The following is a 19,825-nucleotide window of genomic DNA, read 5'->3' as shown; positions in this document are numbered from 1 at the left end:
TACATCAGTATGTGCACTTCCAGAGCAAGTGTAAAACTAAGGTGTTTTCCGTATGACAGAAAACTGTCATACGAGTTCATTTGCATTCTTTAGAAAAATCTCACTTGAAATGGCCCATGTGAGCCTATGAGAAGACCCAAAATGAACCAGATTAGACTGCTATTCTGAGCTTTGCAGTTTCCTTTTATTTTTTTCTTTTTATTTATTTATTTTTTAGCTTTTATTTCTTTTAGGTTTTCCTTAAGAAGAGCACAGAAGAACTTTTTAATTAACTGTACTATATACAAATTGTCACACAGAAAATTATACCAGCATAGAGAAGGTTATCATTTAGAGATCCAGGAAAGAACCAGATAAGGAAGAAGGGGTTTTTAAGTTAGAGGAGAACTAGATGAAAGGGAAAAATACTTGAAGAAGAGTTCAGGAAACGGTACAGAGAAATACAAAAAATAAAAACGAAAAAAGACTGTTAAGCATACCAGTTTTGTCAGGCACTTTTATTGTTGTGAGCAGTAAAATAGTTGTACATTATTATTAATACAATTCCTAATTTAGTATTATTCAAGGGGATTTTAGAACTGAAACAAAAATGCTGAACAACCGAGCTTAACTGCCAACAGCTTTTTAATGCAGCATTTTCTAAAGGACAGTTAAAATCTGATGTATGCATGAGAACCTAAAGATTTATTTTATTTTATTTTATTTTGGTTGGGCTTTGATTCAAATGTATTTTTATAGCTTTTAAGGAATGACAACTTCTCTCAAAGAAATAAGCATTAGTATAGACTCTGGGCCAAAGAAAATCTGCTAGCAATTCAAGAATGTTTAAAATTCAGGAAGGACATTCCACTTAGGAAAAGCCATACTGGCTATGTTTATTCATAGTCAATACAGTGCAGCAGAAATAGATTGGCAGATGAAATTAGTGATTTTGAAGGAACCTTTGACTACAGAGAAAAAATCTCATCTAATTTGTGCTGGAGATCTTGGAGATGGCTTCTGGAGATAAAAAAGTACTGAAGAGTACTGAAGAGAAAATAAATATTCTCACAACTTAAGAAAGGTGGACATTACAGCAGGAACAAACAGGCCCCAATATTGAATCTCCAGTGACAGCTTTGGGGAGAGTCAACTTGGCTTTGTAACTGACAAGTAAAGGGAGACAAGTGGACCATGATCAAGATGACATGACAAAGATCTGGGGTTATTTGGAATATGAGAGGTTTGGACACAGTGAGCACAGTCATACCAGGGTTATGGGCACCCTGTCCTGTGATGTCATCTACTGGATTTGGGGACTTCCCTACCACTCAGTGCAGTGAGTGGGGATCTCAGCCACAACCGTGGGATGGGAATGGTGTATGTCCACAGTACCAGGCTATGGCCAGAGAACAGCATGAGTGAGGGGTGCTGTCCTCACTCTAAAGCTCTAACAAAACTCTAACAAAGCTGGAGCATCCTTGGTTCCCAAGGTGCTGAAGGCAGCGGCTACATACATATACTTTACTGAGAATAACGCTTTTGTATTTTACAGAAAACTAGGGTAAGACTAGAAACAGACATTTTTAATGAATAATTTCTAGCATGTCTTCATAGTGTTCACCATATTATTCAATTAGTCTGAGTGGAAACAATTAACCTGCAGTGCCAGAGGCTATCACTGTAATGTGTCGTGTTTTTTTAATGCTTTATATGAATTTAACTCTTAGATGTCACACCAAAAGCTCAGAGAACCGCAAAGCAGTTAAATGCAGTTTCAATTCTGCTGAACTAGCCCCAAGGGAGTCAGTTGTAACCTAGATTCAAATGGAGTTCACTTCCAAGACCACTGTCAAAGTCAACTTCAGTACAGAATCATCTGGATCTTAAGTTTATTTTCCACTTAGACTGCAAATTTTGGTGCTTTGAGGTGGTAGTGACATTACACCGTGCAATCATACAGAAGTCACAAAATCCCAAGTAAACACTGATGGTTTTAAGTTGCTGCTGCCTAAGCTTCCAGTCTTGAGGTAAAATTCTCTGTGTCATTCATGTGAATCTTAATACAGAAAAAATTAAATTTTTGAACAAGATAGAAAAGGGAAACTAGAAAGTAATGAAGAATACACTTTTTCTTTTGCAAAGACATTTTAAGAAACAAAACCTAATGTCATTCACTATGTACTTCATTAAAAAAGTTATGAAATACAACTAGAAGAAAAGAATATCAATCCTTTCCATTTCTCAGCTATGAGCATTTTCTTGCTAATGTAAGCAGAAGAAATAAATTGAGCTATTCCAATATATGTTTTGAGATTAGAAATTTTTTACTTCTACTCTAAACTTTGGCTGTGAATTTGGAAGGCATCTAATCTATTTCAGCTGGGGGCAATAAAGTATAGCAAAAACATCAGATTATTAATGAGCAACAACCTGAAAAAATGTTAGATAATTATACACTGTCATAACAAAGAAATTTACCTGACTCATGCAACAGCTACGAGAAAATACAGCAGTAATTTCTGTTAGATTTTTCTACAAATTACAATTCAAAGGGTTGGCAAATTCACAGAGCATTAGCAGGACAATTACACCAAGTCCTTTCCATTCCAGTGGGCAAAAGTCCTAATAAAGTTAGTTGCTTTGAACAAAGACATACGAAATTTGACTTATAAAGTAACTTTGACACCAGACTGCACAAAAACATTAGGAAAAAGAAAAAAAAAAATAGTTCAACTGATCACCAGCTTTCTATCCTGATGTTTTGCTAACCTTTGCAAAGGACCCAAGGGAGCAGTAACACTGAAATATAAAGCAAAGGTCACTTACTCTATAACTGTTTAAGCCATTATTTTTGGACAGCTTTTTAAAACTGCTTTTCACTATGAACTAATACTTGCACGCACAGGCGCAGACAGCTCTGACCACAAGTCTTCCCTGTGGCACTGCAGGCTGCAAGATAAGATAAATGAACTGCTAAAGAAGGTGAAGGTATTTGATAACACCCTCCTGACTCTGCACCTCTTCTCCCTGTTTGAAGGACTTTTCAGCTATTCAGCGCTCACTTTCTCTTTCGCCTGTAGTTTCTATTCCACCTTATAAACTTGTTTTATTATAGTTTGCACTTGTTTTGCATCTGTTACATTCCTTGTTTTAGTAAATGTTTCCTGCAGTCCACTCAAAATCTGATACAGAGATAATTCTCCTACCTTGTCTTAAGTGTATGGCCCTGACATAGATGTAGCGCTTGCTGCTTGCAGCCTTTATGAACATCTCTCCTAAACTTCCCTTCCCACATCTGTCCAGCATCAGTGTTCCCTTCCTGTCTCAGGAAAGTCTCATTAACATAGCACTCATGTCTTCCTTTCTTCACCCATTTCTTTCTGTTTTCAGGTATTTTCATCCTTTCTTCTCATACCACTTAATGCAAAAGGAGAACTGTCCACACGTTCTTTTTTAACTATTTTTTTTCTCATCTACCTGGTTGAATAGGACAAAGACATTAATCTGCATTCTCACAACAACTACTACATTAACTCCATGCTAGATCTGATCCTTAGGTAATACTCTTATGCAGAACTGTATAAATATTAAAATAAAATAAATCACCTCAAAACCAGTACTAGATAAAATAAAATGATTAGTGTAACTACTGAACAAAAATATGTGATTTTAACTTCATTCAGAGAGCCCTGTAGTGCTCTGTCAAGGGCTATGAGGCACAAACTTACTTTCAGCCTGAAGGAGCTTTTAAATGTGATGGAAGACTATGTGCTGGGACTGCAGTTCTCACAGTCTAAATCTTTGTGCTTTGAGTCAGTTGTTTCCAAATGAGTCATAAATGTGAGTTTTCTCTAGAAGAAAACAGGAGACCTGGTTACCTGAGAAGACTTAGGTATTCAGTAACATTATTTGCTCAGTCTTCATCAGAAAGTGCTCTATCCACACCACACAAGTAACAGACAGAAAGATACGGACTAGGGGATTGAAGAACCACACACTGTATTAGGAGAATGAGTTCAAGATGATTTAAGGAACCTAAGGTTACATGAGTCCATGGAACCTCATGAGATGCATTGTAGGACTTTGAGGGAACTGGCAGATGCAGTTGCTAAGCCACTCTCAATCGTATTTGAGAAATTGTGGCACTCAAGTTGAAAATCTCACTTTCTGGAAAAGGGGAACAAACCAGTTTTTAAAAAGGGGGAAGAAGGGAAGCAAAAAGCATTCCACTCAGTCTCACTTCTGTGCCCAACAAGATCATGATGCAGATCCCCCTGGAAATATGCTAAAGCATATGAAGAACAGAGATGATTAATGACAGCTAGCATGGCTTCACTAATGACAAATAGTGCCTGACAAATTTGATTGCCTTCTACAATAAGATTACAGCATTAGTGGATAAGGATATAGCAACAGACATCATCTACCTGGACATATGGTTTTCTGAAACAGTTTTGTACACGAACTAACAGAAACTGCACTAAGGGTAGAGGAAATAGCATGTACAGAGTGTTGGAAGAGAAACACTACACCTGCTGTTAGTTGTTGAAGACTTGTTCTTAAGCAATAGACTGAAATACTATTTGCAGTGAGAATACCTTTCATTTCTAGTCTTGGGCATGTATTGAAAAAATTATATACATATCAGAATTCTTAGTGTAGAACACCACCAGTACTTACAGGAATACCAACAATTCTAACTTATCTAACAGGAAAAAAAAAAGAAAAATGTCAGTCTGGTGATATATTTTTTGTTTGCGAGGAAAGAAGCAATAGTGAGGGAAGTCTCCAATCTTAATGCATTTTTTAAAGAGAGATCATTCTCACCTAACTCATCTATTTATTTTTTTCTTACAAACCACACCACTGTAAAATGTAAATATACAATTCTTCATAATTTTCATCAGTAATAAAGTAGAACATTCCCAATTCAGATTGTGTCTTCCTAACTACACCATTCTTGCAGAAGTTTCCATACTTTTTGTTTGTTTGTTTTAATTTTTAACTAGCAGCAGAAGAGCCTTTCTATCAGACTGGTTTTATTTACTTTTAAAGAAAGGAATCCTCCCATGCATTTCTTTTGAAGTGAAAAAAAAAATTAATAATGGAACAAACATAAAAACAGCAGCTGGTATTTTCTGAAGAATGCATAATTCAACAGTTTTTAAAGGTCTACTAGGAAACAGCAAACAAACTGTTGCTGGTGACCTATAGAACTGGGGCACTGGAGACACTGAAAGAGCAGAGTTTGTTTCAGATATTATTTCTGATATGAACTAGTAATGACAATGTTTGTGATTTACATGTGCTTGCTATTGCTAAGAAATAAAATTTATTCCAAAGGTCTCAGAAAAAAAAAATGAATCATGTTAGTAATACAAAGCCATAAACATACTGAAATATTTAAAATATTATTTTCCAGAAAACCAGCTGGACTTCTCATATTTAAGTGTGATTTTAAAATCTGTGCTGCTAGACTAAATGTAAGGGGTAAGGAATGTGGACATGAAAGTCTGACTGTGTGAGTAGAGCAGGAACCTCTCAGAACAGTGTCTGTTCTGCTGCCTTGTGTTACAAAGCAGCTAATTAGCCAGCTCAGAGAAGAATAGCGGTGAGCTTTTTCTATCGTTCTTCTTCCAGATCACTTATGTTTACAGAAAACAAATCACAGGGCTGTCAGAAGTCAAACCAAATTGAGTGTCTACAGTCCACAACACAGTGATACTGTCAGGCTTGTATCATTTTATCTACAGTTTCCTCCTAAGGGAATTTGGGTCCTGAAACTTCAGGAAATTACTGAGGTTCAGAAAGTGGGCTGTCATTAAGAATTTCCTTTTAGATACCTTCTCCTTGGACTGATTGTGAAAAGGTTACACAGTAAGACATCTTTTGATGATTATTTATTCTGAAACTGCTAAGTATAAATAATCAGAGATAACTGTATGTTACCTAATCAATCTGTTTTGTTGTTGCCGTTAAGAAACATTTAAGTATTTGGTATTAATTTTGCTCAAGAGATTAAAATGTTTTGGGTTTTTTCTTTTTCAGTGTTGTACCTATTTATAATTATTGAGTTTAGAAGCTCTTCACACTCTTTAATCCTTGTAATAGAAAACTCACACTGCTGTTGAAATAGCTTTACATATTTGCTAGTTATATTTTTTTTATAAAGAAAGGAAAGGGATAAAGAACATTCAGACAGAATCCCAATTACACATCAGTCACCGTTTCAGAATCAATAATCAATTTAACACAGGACTTCTTTACTGTATAGCTTAATGAATTCTTGAGATCAAACCTAGTTCTTCTGCATAGTGCAATATAACCTCAGTTAATGTCCCCCATCTTTTCTCTTTCCTCAGGTAACCAGTGACATAACCATTATGTCAGTTCATTCAGAAATACAATCTCATTATTCAACTCACATATTTCCTTAGATGCATTAAAAAAATACTATTGCGACTGTTTACACTAATGCTGAGACTGAGCTAGTATTTCTAAGAGGACAGTACAGAGTGGCAGTGAGAAAGCAGTAGATAATAATCTTTCCCCAGGGCAAACCCATAGCTGGAAGTAATTAAGCCTTCAGGGTTCTACTCAAGTCAGAATTGTTACAGTGTCTCTTATCATACAGGATAACTATCTGGAAAACTTTTTACAAAACACCAATTATTAGCAGGTAGAAAACAAATGTATTGAAATAAGTAAGCCTTTACATACAGAAAATTCATTTCTCTCCAATTCTAAGGCATGCTTTGTTTGAAACCACTGATTAAAAGGAATTTGTCTTTTAATCACACTTGCAAGAAAACTACATAGAAGAAAAGGAAGCACAGTTTCCAGTGATACCTTTGTCCCTGCGTTTCTTTCCAACTTTGATTGTTATCTTTTCCATGTATGATTTTTATAAGATATTATTCAATACATCATTAAGAATATTCACCTGGGAATTAATTATAATGGACATCGTAAAAAAATTGTTTATCACTTTTAAACATTCATTACAGAAGTCTGTGGGATTAATACACCACATCCAGCATTTTATACTTTATACACTCAGGAAGTGCTGCACTGCTTTTATCAAAATCTCTCCTAATTGGACTAAAGCATATAATTCTCACTAATTGCATCCATAGCACTAACAAATAAAACAAAAACCAAACCAAAACATGTTGTTTTGTCCTCTTGGATCATCTGCTAGTACGTTCTAGACTTCAATCTCTTTCAGATTTGCCAAAACCTTTAGCTTGGTGTGTTCTATACTGCAGAGCTGATGACATCTGAAATGTGTATCTTAAAGGGCTCCTTTTCATTCTTACGGTACTTCTTTAAGAAATGAGCTAAAGCAAAATAATTTTAACTAGGAGTAATGTCAGAAATTCTTTCAGAGTAATAATGTGAGAGAAAATTATCTCCAAGTTTAGCCCAAAGATTACAATTATGCCTTCTAGGAGACTCATCTAAGCCTTGTTGCAGCAGATAGAGGATCCTTAAGATAATCCGCAACATTAAATTGGTTAAAATCTCACTTAGGGTAAAGTTTTTAAGAAAGCACCATTTTGACCTTACTGACGTTGCACATAAGAGTAAATCAAAGCCTAGAAGTAGGACACACAGATCCTATCCCCATGATGTCATCTCACACAAAAGCAATAAAGGCACAAGCAAAAATCCAATAGCAGCAGCAGGAAGAGAATTAATAATAAAGTCTAGCATCCATCTCCTATTTGACAAAGGGACAAACCAAAATACTCAGATATTCTTTAGCATCATGATCTTACAGTGTACATTCAAATCCATCACAGATACTGCACAGTGTTATTCTCTAGGTTGACACAGTTCTACTCAATGAAAATTTCAGGGTAAGTCTGTTTGAAATATTCAGTTCAGAATGAAATGCACCTGAGGATGCTCATCATTGTGTATAAGGGGATTATTTTATTAAGGACTGTGTCTGCACAATGGATAAAATTAACAATGAAACGATATTTTAAAAGTCAAAGAAACAATAGTTTTATAAATTAAAAGTTATGCTGAAGTAATTGATTTTTCATTAGAAACTTATAGAAAAAAGATATCAAGGATGAAGATAATGTGATCATTCTTTCTCATTTAAGAAGTAAACAACTCCTTGAATGATATAAATTCAAATGTATACTACAGGCAGAAACTTCACCTAGCGTGACTCATCGCATACAGCTGATCATTACAAAGGTTGATCCAAAATTATTACGTGGGTTGACCCCAAAATAATGCCTCATATTTATTTCCAAGGAAACTGAAACATATACAAAAGCAATATTTAAGAAAGGAAATTCTCATCTACAAAATACTATTCTTCAACACAGTCATCACCATGAGCTCTGCACGTTCATTTTCAATTAAATAAATAGTACATTGATATTACAAAGTACATTGGGTAAAGAATCATCATTTCTTGCCAGATCTCAACTACTGGGTCAGATTCGTTGAGGTATCTAAAAGACTATTCTTCTCCTCCTCTCTTACTGGCCATTTGGAATATACACTGTCGTGATGACAGGAAAATTTCCAGACTAACTGCTTTCTTATGAAAGCTGCAAACCAATATTCTAAACTGCCCGCAGCTGTGTTTTTTTTCATAACACCTACTGTGTAAAAAGAAATACAGCAAGATTTTATTGTTTATTTTTTATTTATATTTTTTTATAAATTTTTTTTTTTTTTTTTTTTTTTTTTTTTCACTCTACTATGTGCTAAGCTAAAAGAAAGCTAAGGAAAATAATATTCAGAAATGGGTTTAGGTGTTTTGTATGTGCATTTATTTCATTTGAATGCCCTTGCTCTTTTGGAAGACTTCTCTGACTACCTAAAATACAACGTCTTTCACAGACAGAATATCAAACTAGTCTAAACTACTTCATTAGACAATGTCAAAATAAGACTCTAATAATCTTTGAAATCTCTATAAAATTTTTTGCCTTTCAGATTGCTATTGGGTGTTTCCTATCACATCTCTTACTGAGCTGCAATACTAACGATCTGAAATGAAAATATGCCCCAGGGAACATTTGATTAAACTATAATATTGAGGATCATTCACTGTTAATCATAAATTCATAATACTCATGGCAGATGAAATTGTATCATTTTCCAGCAAGCATATAAACTCTAAGAACAGGTGGATTTGAAATCATTTTCAACATTCAATTAAATAGACAGGAACTATATGGAAGAGCACATAGATGTGACCTTTAGTCTAATTGACTATCACATCGTATTACACACACAGGCTCGTAGAGAAGTATTTTCAGTGACAAAATGGATTTACATTGCTTGGCTACTGCTGTTTCATATTGTCATGTAACAGAAATTTGTAGAACTACTCATGCAATTGCACAAAAAAACAGTAGTGGCAGACACTGGGCAGATATAAAACTGTGCAGTTCCACTGAAGACACTAAGGTTTGGATTTTGTTTGCTAAGATGCAGTTATCACAGGATTGGATCTGTATCCTTGACCTGGGAGTAAAAAGCACATTCCAAAATGTCTAAAATAACATTTTTTTAATATAATCTTCTCAGTTGCTTTTGGTAACTGTAAATCCTCAAGTGTACAAGCCATTCAAGACAAGTGTGAAGTACTCCCAGAAGACAGAATGGTTCAGCAAAATTAATAAAGTTTCAGATACTGGCTTATGTCTGTCCTAAGGTACTATCTATCAAGGTCACAGACAGCTTCAATGAGTGCATGGATGAGTAAAAGGAATGAAAACAGGACACTAAAAGAAAAGAAATGAAAAAGCACGTTTTTTGATCTAGGAAGAAGAAGCCTGAAGGGAAACAATATAACGGTATACAATGTGCAAAAGGTTGTCACAAAAAGGAAACGAATATTCTGATGTTGGGTAACAAACAAAAAATAATAAGCTTAGGTTACAGAAAAGGGGTTATACATAGGTTGCTCTGAAAGCAGTGTCTCCTGTTTATTTTATAGCAGATGCAAAGAGCATTGTCACACTATCTGATAGAGCAAATTCTCAGCTAGAAAACCCATATTTCAACACAGTTGCCACTGTTAGTTACGCATTTTCACCAGCAGTGAACAAAAGCCTGCTTACTGTGCTCATAACAAACTCTACCAGTGGAGGCGACCATTGTTGCTGTCACCACTGCTGAAGTGCACCACACAATGACTCATTATACTCATATCCACTGTTTGTCCTCCATAAATGTTCAGCATTCATTGATAAATGTCAGTGGATGCATTTCTTTATTTTTTTTTTCTTTTTTCCGCATGGAGGAATTCAATGACACATCTTTTCTTCATACACACTTCCATGTCAGACACCATTTTGCCATACTGCCTCTCTACTGCCATCTCTCACACAGCCGCTCAGTGTAATAAGAATACTGGTGGGAAGGCTCAACCTCTACTGCCATACCACCATCTGCCTCACCTCTGATATCATGGACCAGCATGATAAAATGGGAGTCATTACTTTTGGATCAGCCTCTGTATTAAATTGTGCTTTTGGAAAATCATCCTAATTTAATCAAGCAAATTCCCCGGATATGTTGCAGGCCTATAATACCTTTTGTTGTTTTAAAATTTGTCACAGTACTTTAAGTGTCAAGGCAACAATCTAATTGGCTTTGTTTTTATGTTTCTATGAAACAAGACGAATCCTTAAGAAGAGCAAATGGCACCTCATTTGCTGTAAATCTCTTTCTCTATATACAACTCATCAAGGACCTTCAGACTGGTCAAATGTGATTTTAGATTGTAAAGCCTGTCAGGCAGGGATCGTGCATCTCTTTGAGCATAGCAGTTGATCAAAACAAACCAACAAATCATACTGACAGCCCTGTTTCTGAAGAAGCTAACAGGCTACTGCCAGCAATCTCACTGACCAGAAAAACGCAAACACGATTTGCTGACAACTGGCTTCCTCCACCTTCTTCTCTGCCTGATACTTGGATTATGGGTAGTTCTGATTATTTTGTACTCTAGTATGTTCATCATTTGTAACAGTTTATTGAGAATGTTTTTGATAAAACAGTTCAGAAATGAACACAATGATATATAACAGTTATAAATAAGATCCGTTAACTCATGAATCAAGTCAGCCTTCGCCTTCATCAGATAATTTATTACCTGAAGCAGATCTCAAGAACACTTGCTTAAGGACCTTGTCACTAACAAACAGCATCCTTTGAAATCAAACTCTTCCAGGTTTTATTTCTCATTTGTCTTCCTAACTGGAAAACACTTAATAAAGACCCAACAAGGACAAAATAAGATGTATTTTGGTAGACACATTTGAAAAGTCTGTACACTATTCCTAACACATTTCTGCAGTGCTCTGAAGAACAACCAAAACTGCCTTTATGCCTAATGAAACAAAAGACATGTCTGACAAAGTACACAGTTTCAGTTATTAAAATTACATTCCTTGTGGCTTTTAGGAACATTAGTGCAGCCTCTTCCAGGGTAAAGGATGGAGACAGCAGTTATTTACCGGTGTTTGAGTTTTGTAATGTTTCTCTTCAGCACTTAGAAAATCTAATTTCCTGTGTTATCATCCATCACACCCCTTTTGTGCTGGCTCCTCACTAATTCTTCTCATAACAGCTTGGACTGATAAGACGACTGTGGTCTTATCCAAGAACAGATTATTGGAAGTAAATCAGAACAGATAGTAGTCAAACAATATGTGTTAGGGCAGTATCAGAAAGCTTTCTCTTCTCCACTCTCCTTCTCAGACTTTAATGAAAAATCTGCTTTATCTAATTTTAGTGTTCCTGGAGTATAGCCCTACTGCTGTCACCAGACTGCATTATTAGTAATGTAACAGCACTGAAAGCTGAATGAAAGCAGCTGACAACTGAATTCTAAAATTACCCAGTTATTTGATTTGGGTACATGAAGTGAAAGACATGTACCAGTACTTTTGTGTGTCAAGAAGGCACAATATTTAACACATATTTCTATACATCTCTTGCAACTCAAAACCACGTATTTTGATGCTGAGACCTGTGTCAGACTCCTATCAACAAATTAGAGATATGGCTTCATTTAACTTCTGCAGTGATTTCAGCAAAAGTCTGGACCTGATTGCCATGTCTTTAAAACTTTTTTTTTCTCTTTGTTCTTTTTTTTTTTTTTTTTTTTTTTTTGTGAAGTTTCCTCCTAGCCTCCTCTATGCAAATCAGCTTTGTAAATATTCATAACAGTTCTGTGAGTGACACCTCCTTCCCAAACATCAAAGGCCCAACTGACTTCTCCTTCAATAAACCTAAACCTTTCAATAAGGAGTTGGGAGTAGTAAAAATGTCGTACCTGCAAAGGAACTTTTACTGTGGTGTGAAAGCCAAGAATGAGAACATGAATGGCATCAGAGAGGAAAGCTATACTGTAGCTTCCTCATCACAGAAAAATGGTTGTTTTCTGCCTGTTTCCTTATGCACTTTTACAGCAAATAGATCTCTAAAGCTGTTGTTTGATACTTATTATGTATAACTGAAATCAAAATATCCAGACAGGCCACATTATTTCCAACTCTAGAATCTTTATTTCCCTTAAAACATTATGTTAAGAAATTGTCCCCCAAAAAAACATTTAAAGCAAGTAATGATTGTATTTTTGCATCTCAAGCTGACATAGAAACAGAAAATTATTTTCTTCTCTCAGAATATGTGTTACTGTATCATACAAATGCAATACAATGGGAGTTGCCATTAGATGTACTTTTAGTCAACACAGCTATATTCAGACTTTCTTTTTTAAACTCTCAAAATCCAGACAACTCCTTCATGTGTGATATATAGGTTTACCCTGGCGGCTATTAACAGAAAATGACATTTGTTCTAGTCTTCATTGGCAATGTAAAAAGTGATGTGAAATATTAAAGATTATTGACTTTACAGAAGACTAAATCTAAAGAAGATTCTTACCATTTAATTGATATTTTCTAGACCCAAGTTCAAAATTGCTGTTAGGATCCATGCTTTGAGATATCGCATTAGCGGTTAGATCACATTAAGTATATTGTGAAATTACACCCTAATGGTCCTTTTAATGCTGTAATGACCATTTAATACAAAAGAGAAAGCTGTATGCTATGTTAAGTATCAATAATTTGCTTTTATGCTAGTGGTATCTACTCTACATTAAGGCAAGGCTGATCCTTCACCTAACATCAGAACTCACAGACCAAAAAAAACTTCATGGAGAAATAATCACTGTTTCTGTTAATAAGCTCTCAGGTTGATAAATTTCTTCAATCAATGTGTCTCTAAAATTTCAGGCTTCTGAGGAAGTTAAACTTCTGTTCCTTTATAAGGAATACTATGTACAGAGAAGAAAGACACTTTCACACACAATGTGGCCTTTGTGGTCTGAGAAATCGTAAATCCGTCTGGGTAATTCTGGTATCTGTATAATGTGCATTAAAACTTTAATGTACAGAAATAGTTCTTTAAGGTTTACACAATACAGACACACAAAAAAGGTGACAGAATTGAATAGTACTGAAGATGCTGATCCCTAAGCCTGTGTTTCTGCATGCAAAGAAAATGTACTACACTTAACCAATAACATGACTGGCAAATGCACAGAATGCAAGTTATTTTCACGTGCATGTTGTACAAATTATTGCTATCCTCATTTTAAAGTTTGTGAACACAACATTTTAAAAGAGAAACTTAACTGAATGGAAGACACTCATATTTTTCATGAATTTCATGAATCCAGTCCATGAAATCTCAGAACTTCAAGAAGCTAGTGCATACATTGCATACTTTGGGCACAGTTAGATGCACTGTGATTTGGATATCAGCCCATATATTTGATTCAAATTTCAAATCAACTGCAGGTCTCTTTAGCAGCAGGCTAGAAAATAGGAACATATTCAGTGTTAATGAAAAAAACTACAGGTGCATGGACTTGATCAACTAACAGACCTAACAACAGTTAGGTCAACAGACCTAATCAACTAACAGTTTTGGCATAAAAACATCTACTGTAGCATCATAATGTATGTTGCCATGAAGACTTAGAAAAGAAAGGGGAAACAATTGCAGTGACAGGGTAAAAACAAGATGAAAGCAGCATACAAGACTGCCACTCTGTGGTTGTCCTCTTGGAAGTTTGCAGTCAGGTTTATAACAGTAATAATGGGCCAGAACATTCTTACAGTCTACAGGAGGAAGAGACCATCTCTTTCTCAAGTTCCCTTCTTGTCAGGAGGGAAAGATAAATAGTTTGGTTTTACTGAAGCTTACAAGATTTATTCAAGAAGAGACAAAATCAATAATTTTGGGGAGGGAGGCACTTTGCCTTTTGCTTCTGTTTACAATATTAAGACAGTCAGAGAAAGATACTTTAGCAGACTTGCACGCAACACACTCATCTAACACGTAGCACACATCTAACTCAAGTGTTTGAGTTGCCACAAGTTTCTTCCTATTTTATTATTTTAATTTAACAGACAGTTGAGTTTACCAGAGACATTTATTTTTTAACAAGTATCAATATCATTCTCGATATTACTCAACATTTCCAACTACATATCATTATTATAGCAAAGTAATTGCTGTTCACCAACTGCTGCTTTTTGGCTAAGTGCTGTACTGACTGCTGCTGAAGCCTGAAATGCCAATAATTATGCAACAAAAGTGAAGTGCTAATTTAGACTGAGAAGTCAGTGTTGTCCAAAAGCATCTGGAAAACTGGAGAAGCTATGCAAAGAGAAACTGACTTAAAACTAGATAGGCTGAGAGTGAAGTTATTTTATATAAAGTATAAATAACAAGGTGTGAGATGAATAACACCTTCAACATGAAAACACGTTATAGGAAAGTACAATGGAGCTTTTAAAAATCTCTTTTGAGATTGTATGAAAAAAAAAAAAAAAAAAAAAACATTGCTGGGGGAATCCAGAATATTCAGTCTGGAAGTTTTAGAGGTTAATCATCTATGTCTATGTAAAAATGTGCAAAGATGAGCACGATAACTTATCAGTCAAGATTTAATAGCTTGTATAGACATAAGTTTGGCCTCTGGAATGGAGTTAATTATTCCTCCTATATTCATCTAAACTCCTCCATTGGTTTTTAATACAAGTTCTTTTGGGACTATGCTTAATGGAAATAAAACCACCTAGCCAGTACCAGATCTCACAGTAACTGCTAGAGAATACATTAGAATAGTTTGAAGACACTTTTTCTCCTTCTAGTCTGCCAGGAGACTCCTCTTCAAACACTAAGTTCCTTTAGGAATTGTTAATGTATCCTGAAATACTCATTGTTTTAAAATAATATTGCCTGTTCATATTTTGTTTGGTTGGTCTTTATAGCTGGCAATCTTCAAAGCTTCAGCAAATTGTTCCTTTGCTGAGCACTCCTAGTCCAGAGGTTGGGGATTACTTACAATGTTTTTGAGCTTTCAAAGTTTCAGTATGCCAAACTGAAAATCTGCTTTTCAGTCTCCAGATGCTCTCTCAGGATAAAAAATTCCTGCATCACAATGGAGAGGTAAATCTAGCTTCCAAAGTCCATGAATAATTCAAGCTCTATGCTAATGCTATCTAAAAACATCCATTACCATAGAAACTTTGACCAACGCTTTGATTTACAGTATCAGGTGATTTATCATCCTCAGGTGGTAACCTGAGGATCAAGCAACAGTTACAGTAGGTAATAAACCTTCAATACACTTCCTCTTTACCTTAGAAAACTCATCAAATCGAAAAAAAAAAAAAAGAAACAAACAAACAAACAAACCAAAGCAACAACAACAACAAAACAATAACCAAAACATGTGACAAATTATCCTATTTCTATTTCACCTGTGGCAACACTACTCAAAATTGATCAAAAATACTTTCACACAAAAGATAACCAAAGCAAAACAATACTTTGTTACCTATTTCACTAAACTGGATGTAGAAACATAACAATGAATTTTGAGAGGATCCAGAGAGAAAATGGAGTTTTCAGACTGACATAGTTACAGAGTTCATATTCTCAAAATGAATTAGAAAATTATACATAGGCATATTCCCTAAATCACTACAGTAATTATTGTGACCTAGAATAACTACCTTCATTTTAAAGTATTTTTAGTTATGAACACTGATCAACTGCAGAGGCTTGGGAGAGAAACTGGGGCAATGTTTCTCCACATTTCTAATGCAATGCAGGTGTTCTTCCAAACTTCTGGAAAGAAGTCTCTGTGTGAAAATGTGTCAGGACTGAAGTTCTGCTTCAGTCTTTGGCCCTAGGGCTTATTATCCTTCTAGCACCTTACAAATCCTTTAGCACTATTCAATGAACCTCACTCAGTTATAGGATTAAATTATGGTTAGGCTGTAATCCAGTTTTGTAAGTCAAAACACAAAAAGCGATACATTTCTGTGGGTATTTAAGCCTCTAATGAAGAACCAGAAATGAATAATTTAATGATGATCATGATAACAAATAAATAGCAAACAGAAAAGATTTTGCCTTTTTGTGACCATTTTTATCTATATTTAATAATTTTGCATACATTTTTTCACTGTCTGTTCAATTGTTGCGTGCACAATGCATCTATTATACTCCAGCTTTTGCATTTTGCTTATTACCAGATTTTAAGGGTTAAAGAAGAACTCTAGCTATCTCTTTAAATATAAATTATACCTTGAAGCTGTGGGTTGCATGGTATAATTGAAATGTGTTCATCTAAATTCTTTTTCCTTTTAGCTGTTTCGTTTAGGTGTTTCATTTTTGTTGTTGTTGTTGGTGGTTGGTTGGTTGGTTTTTGTATTAGCAATGATACACGATGCATTTGGCTACCAAAGGCAGATGTGTTCCTGTCTGTCCTCATGAGGATGGGCTTCTATTTAAATCTGTACACTATGAAAAAGTGAAAAATATGTGCATGTAAAACATGCACAAGTGCAGCTACCAAAGAACTAGTGAACCACAGCAATACCACATGTTACTCATACCTATAATCTCGTCTTCATACTGCATACATAAATAATACTTAGTTATACAGATCAATTTCCTACTCTCATCACTTTCTATTTCAGCCTGAAATTGGTTTTCTCCTTCTTTTTACAGTACTACCTACTTTTATGTTGCAGAGATTTCATGAGCATCATGCATGTCACTGAAAAGCTTCCCTCTCACTAAACCACATATTCAGAGCAAATCCATTCTTTAACAGTCAGATATAAAGCACAATACAAACTACAGAAAATCCTGACTCTACACATAAGCCACAAAAACCCGTGAGACAGACAAAAATCTTTTTTTTCTTTTTAAGGAGGTAAATGTAATAGATTTAACAGAAATGACACTAATACAGAATGTTACTGATTGCTTCTTTAATGATTATGAATCAGGATGTCAACCACTGGAAAGTAACAGTTAAGTTCCCTTTACTTCGAAAATGGTCTTCATGAATCATAACTTCTTGTATCTTCTATTTATATACAGAAACATTACATCACACTCCAATAGTCTGCTGTGCCCAACTTTTCATAGCAGGGATTGCAGAAATAAGTACACTGGAAAATCAGGTCAGTAGGAACCTTTCACTCAACAGAAATATTAATAAAGGCAGTGATGATTTCAAAATGAAACACAGAAGACGACAAAGCAAAAGCAAGCGAATGCAGCTAAGCTGATAAATGTATTACAAAGTCCAAAATGGTGCAAATAATTGCACACAAATCTTCATAAAGAACGCAAGGCAGACAGTATTAGCAATTTTCTTCTTGAGAAAAAGGTATATATAATGGCAATCTGCTTTTTCTTGTTCTGTTTCTACAATGCTCTGGAACCCAACCTCTGCAGTATGTTAACATTTATGTGAGTCCTATTCATTTTTATTTCTGTACTATTATAAGCCTAAGCCATAAACAAAACCATTGAAAAAATATTACACTGTTGATCCAAAAGTAAACTACAATGTTGGCATGAGGTATGAAGCAGGGAAATCAGAAATTCTTATTTTTGCTAAACAGTGATAGAACAATAATGATATTGCTCATAAATAAAGAATGAAATGATTGAGATAATTCAAGAAAAGAGCTCATATATTTGTAAAGAGATTAAAATGCATGTTCTGAAGTGGCTAGAGAAAGTAACATCTGTGAATATATAAAAGTCTCCTCCGCAAGTGCCGGAGATCACAAGAAAGACAAATAAAGTGAACTATAGATTCCAGTGGACTGGAAGAGTTAAGAGGATATCTGGTATCTTCAGATTTAAAAGAGGGCATTTGAATCAAGTGCCAGAAGAGAATAGTTTAAAATAGAAACAGAAAGCTGAAATTCATGGTAGAAGGCTAAAGGAACTTGCCGGTAATGGAGGGAGAGACAAGGCTTTACCAAAGATTTTATCTCAGATTTTAATTCATAGAGTTTCACTGACGGATCAGACTAACTAATGCTCAGAAAAAGAGATTTAACAGGTCTGAAAAGTAGATGAGACCTGCAAATCTTTAAAGAGCACAGTCTGAAATTTTCCAATATATTTCTGATGGGCACCTGAACAGAGAGTTTCCAAAAGAAAACAAAACAAAACCAATGCTACTAAATAAATACTGATATCAAAGTGTAAACTTTATCTTCTTAAAGGTGCATATTTCTGTATAAAAGAGAATAGCAAATGTATGATAAGATCTTTCACAATTTTGGTAATGTATTTTTGAAATACACAATCAATTTTCCAGAGTAACGGGATGTTGTTTCAGCAAGGTATGCTGAAGTCTTCTAAAAAACACAACACTCGGAAATGAACACAGCTATCTGTAATAAATTTAGGGTGGAATCAAATGACAATTATTCAGAAGAGAATGTAACAAAGGGGTTTTACACTTTAAAAAAGTGTAGCAAAAAGAGAACCCCTCTGGCACTTACAGCACAACTTTCTGGTTCTGCTTCCATTGCATCTGTCTAACAAGAACTGAAGAAAGCTCCTATCTAGGAAAGAGAATCCCTTTATTAAAACTGAATGAAATCTTCAGAATTTATAAGACTGAGTTCCAACTCCACGTTTTCATCTTTTATTTTATTTTATTTTATTTTATTTTATTTTATTTTATTTTATTTTATTTTATTTTATTTTATTTTTTTTCCTAAACAAGTAAATACTAGTGTTTTCTGACTGAAGTTAATCATGATAAAGAATTAGATGGCCAAAAGATATGACTATAGTATGTTTATGGTTTCTTTGGGAGTTTTTGCCTTTTATCTACAACTCAGAAAAAAGCAATGTTTCACTCATATACTTCTACCTCATAAATTTCCAAGTAAATATGGATCATCACATGTTATTAAGGAAAGGAAGGTTTTTCTTTCTCAGATTAAAAGATGATATTCAAAAGATGAGTTAATTTTTTTAAATTTTATTATATTTTTAAAAATAATAGGTTATTTACAAACTGGGCCTTGAGGATGCCTATAGCAATTCTGATGCAATTAAATAGGAAAAGATAAGAAACAGTGATGAGATACATTCACCTCTTTGAAGAATCTGCAGTAGAAGATGCCAGGACTGCTTTAGGCATTTCCCAATATGAGATTGGCAGCATCTGATTCCAGCAATGGTCCTCAGCTGCAAATAACTAAAAAATGGTATGCACATGACCTTTCCCATTCCCACCAGATGGAAACATGCTTAATCAAGTTTGTTTGTTTATTTGCTTAAACATTTTTAGTATGCAAGTATGCTGAATGGAGAAAAGCCATTAGCACAGACTGACATGACATCCAGGCTACAGTTCTGAAGTTGTGACAGTATCACAAATACTAATGTTTCCAGTGAGTAGAATGAGAAATGTCTATTATGTTTAGTGAACTTCTATTAA

The 19,825-nt window shown here is 34.8% G+C and overlaps 1 protein-coding gene across 12 annotated transcripts in view; it reads right to left on the bottom strand.

The window, feature by feature from the left end:
* Positions 1–19,825, bottom strand: part of KCNIP4 (potassium voltage-gated channel interacting protein 4) — a 368,227-nt gene that overhangs the window by 49,536 nt on the left and 298,866 nt on the right. The window lies entirely within an intron of this gene.

Source organism: Coturnix japonica, chromosome 4 (assembly GCF_054131305.1).
Source record: "Coturnix japonica strain WE chromosome 4, WE-NBRP24, whole genome shotgun sequence".
NCBI lineage: Eukaryota > Metazoa > Chordata > Aves > Galliformes > Phasianidae > Coturnix > Coturnix japonica.
This window is presented reverse-complemented; position numbering and strand designations above follow the sequence as displayed.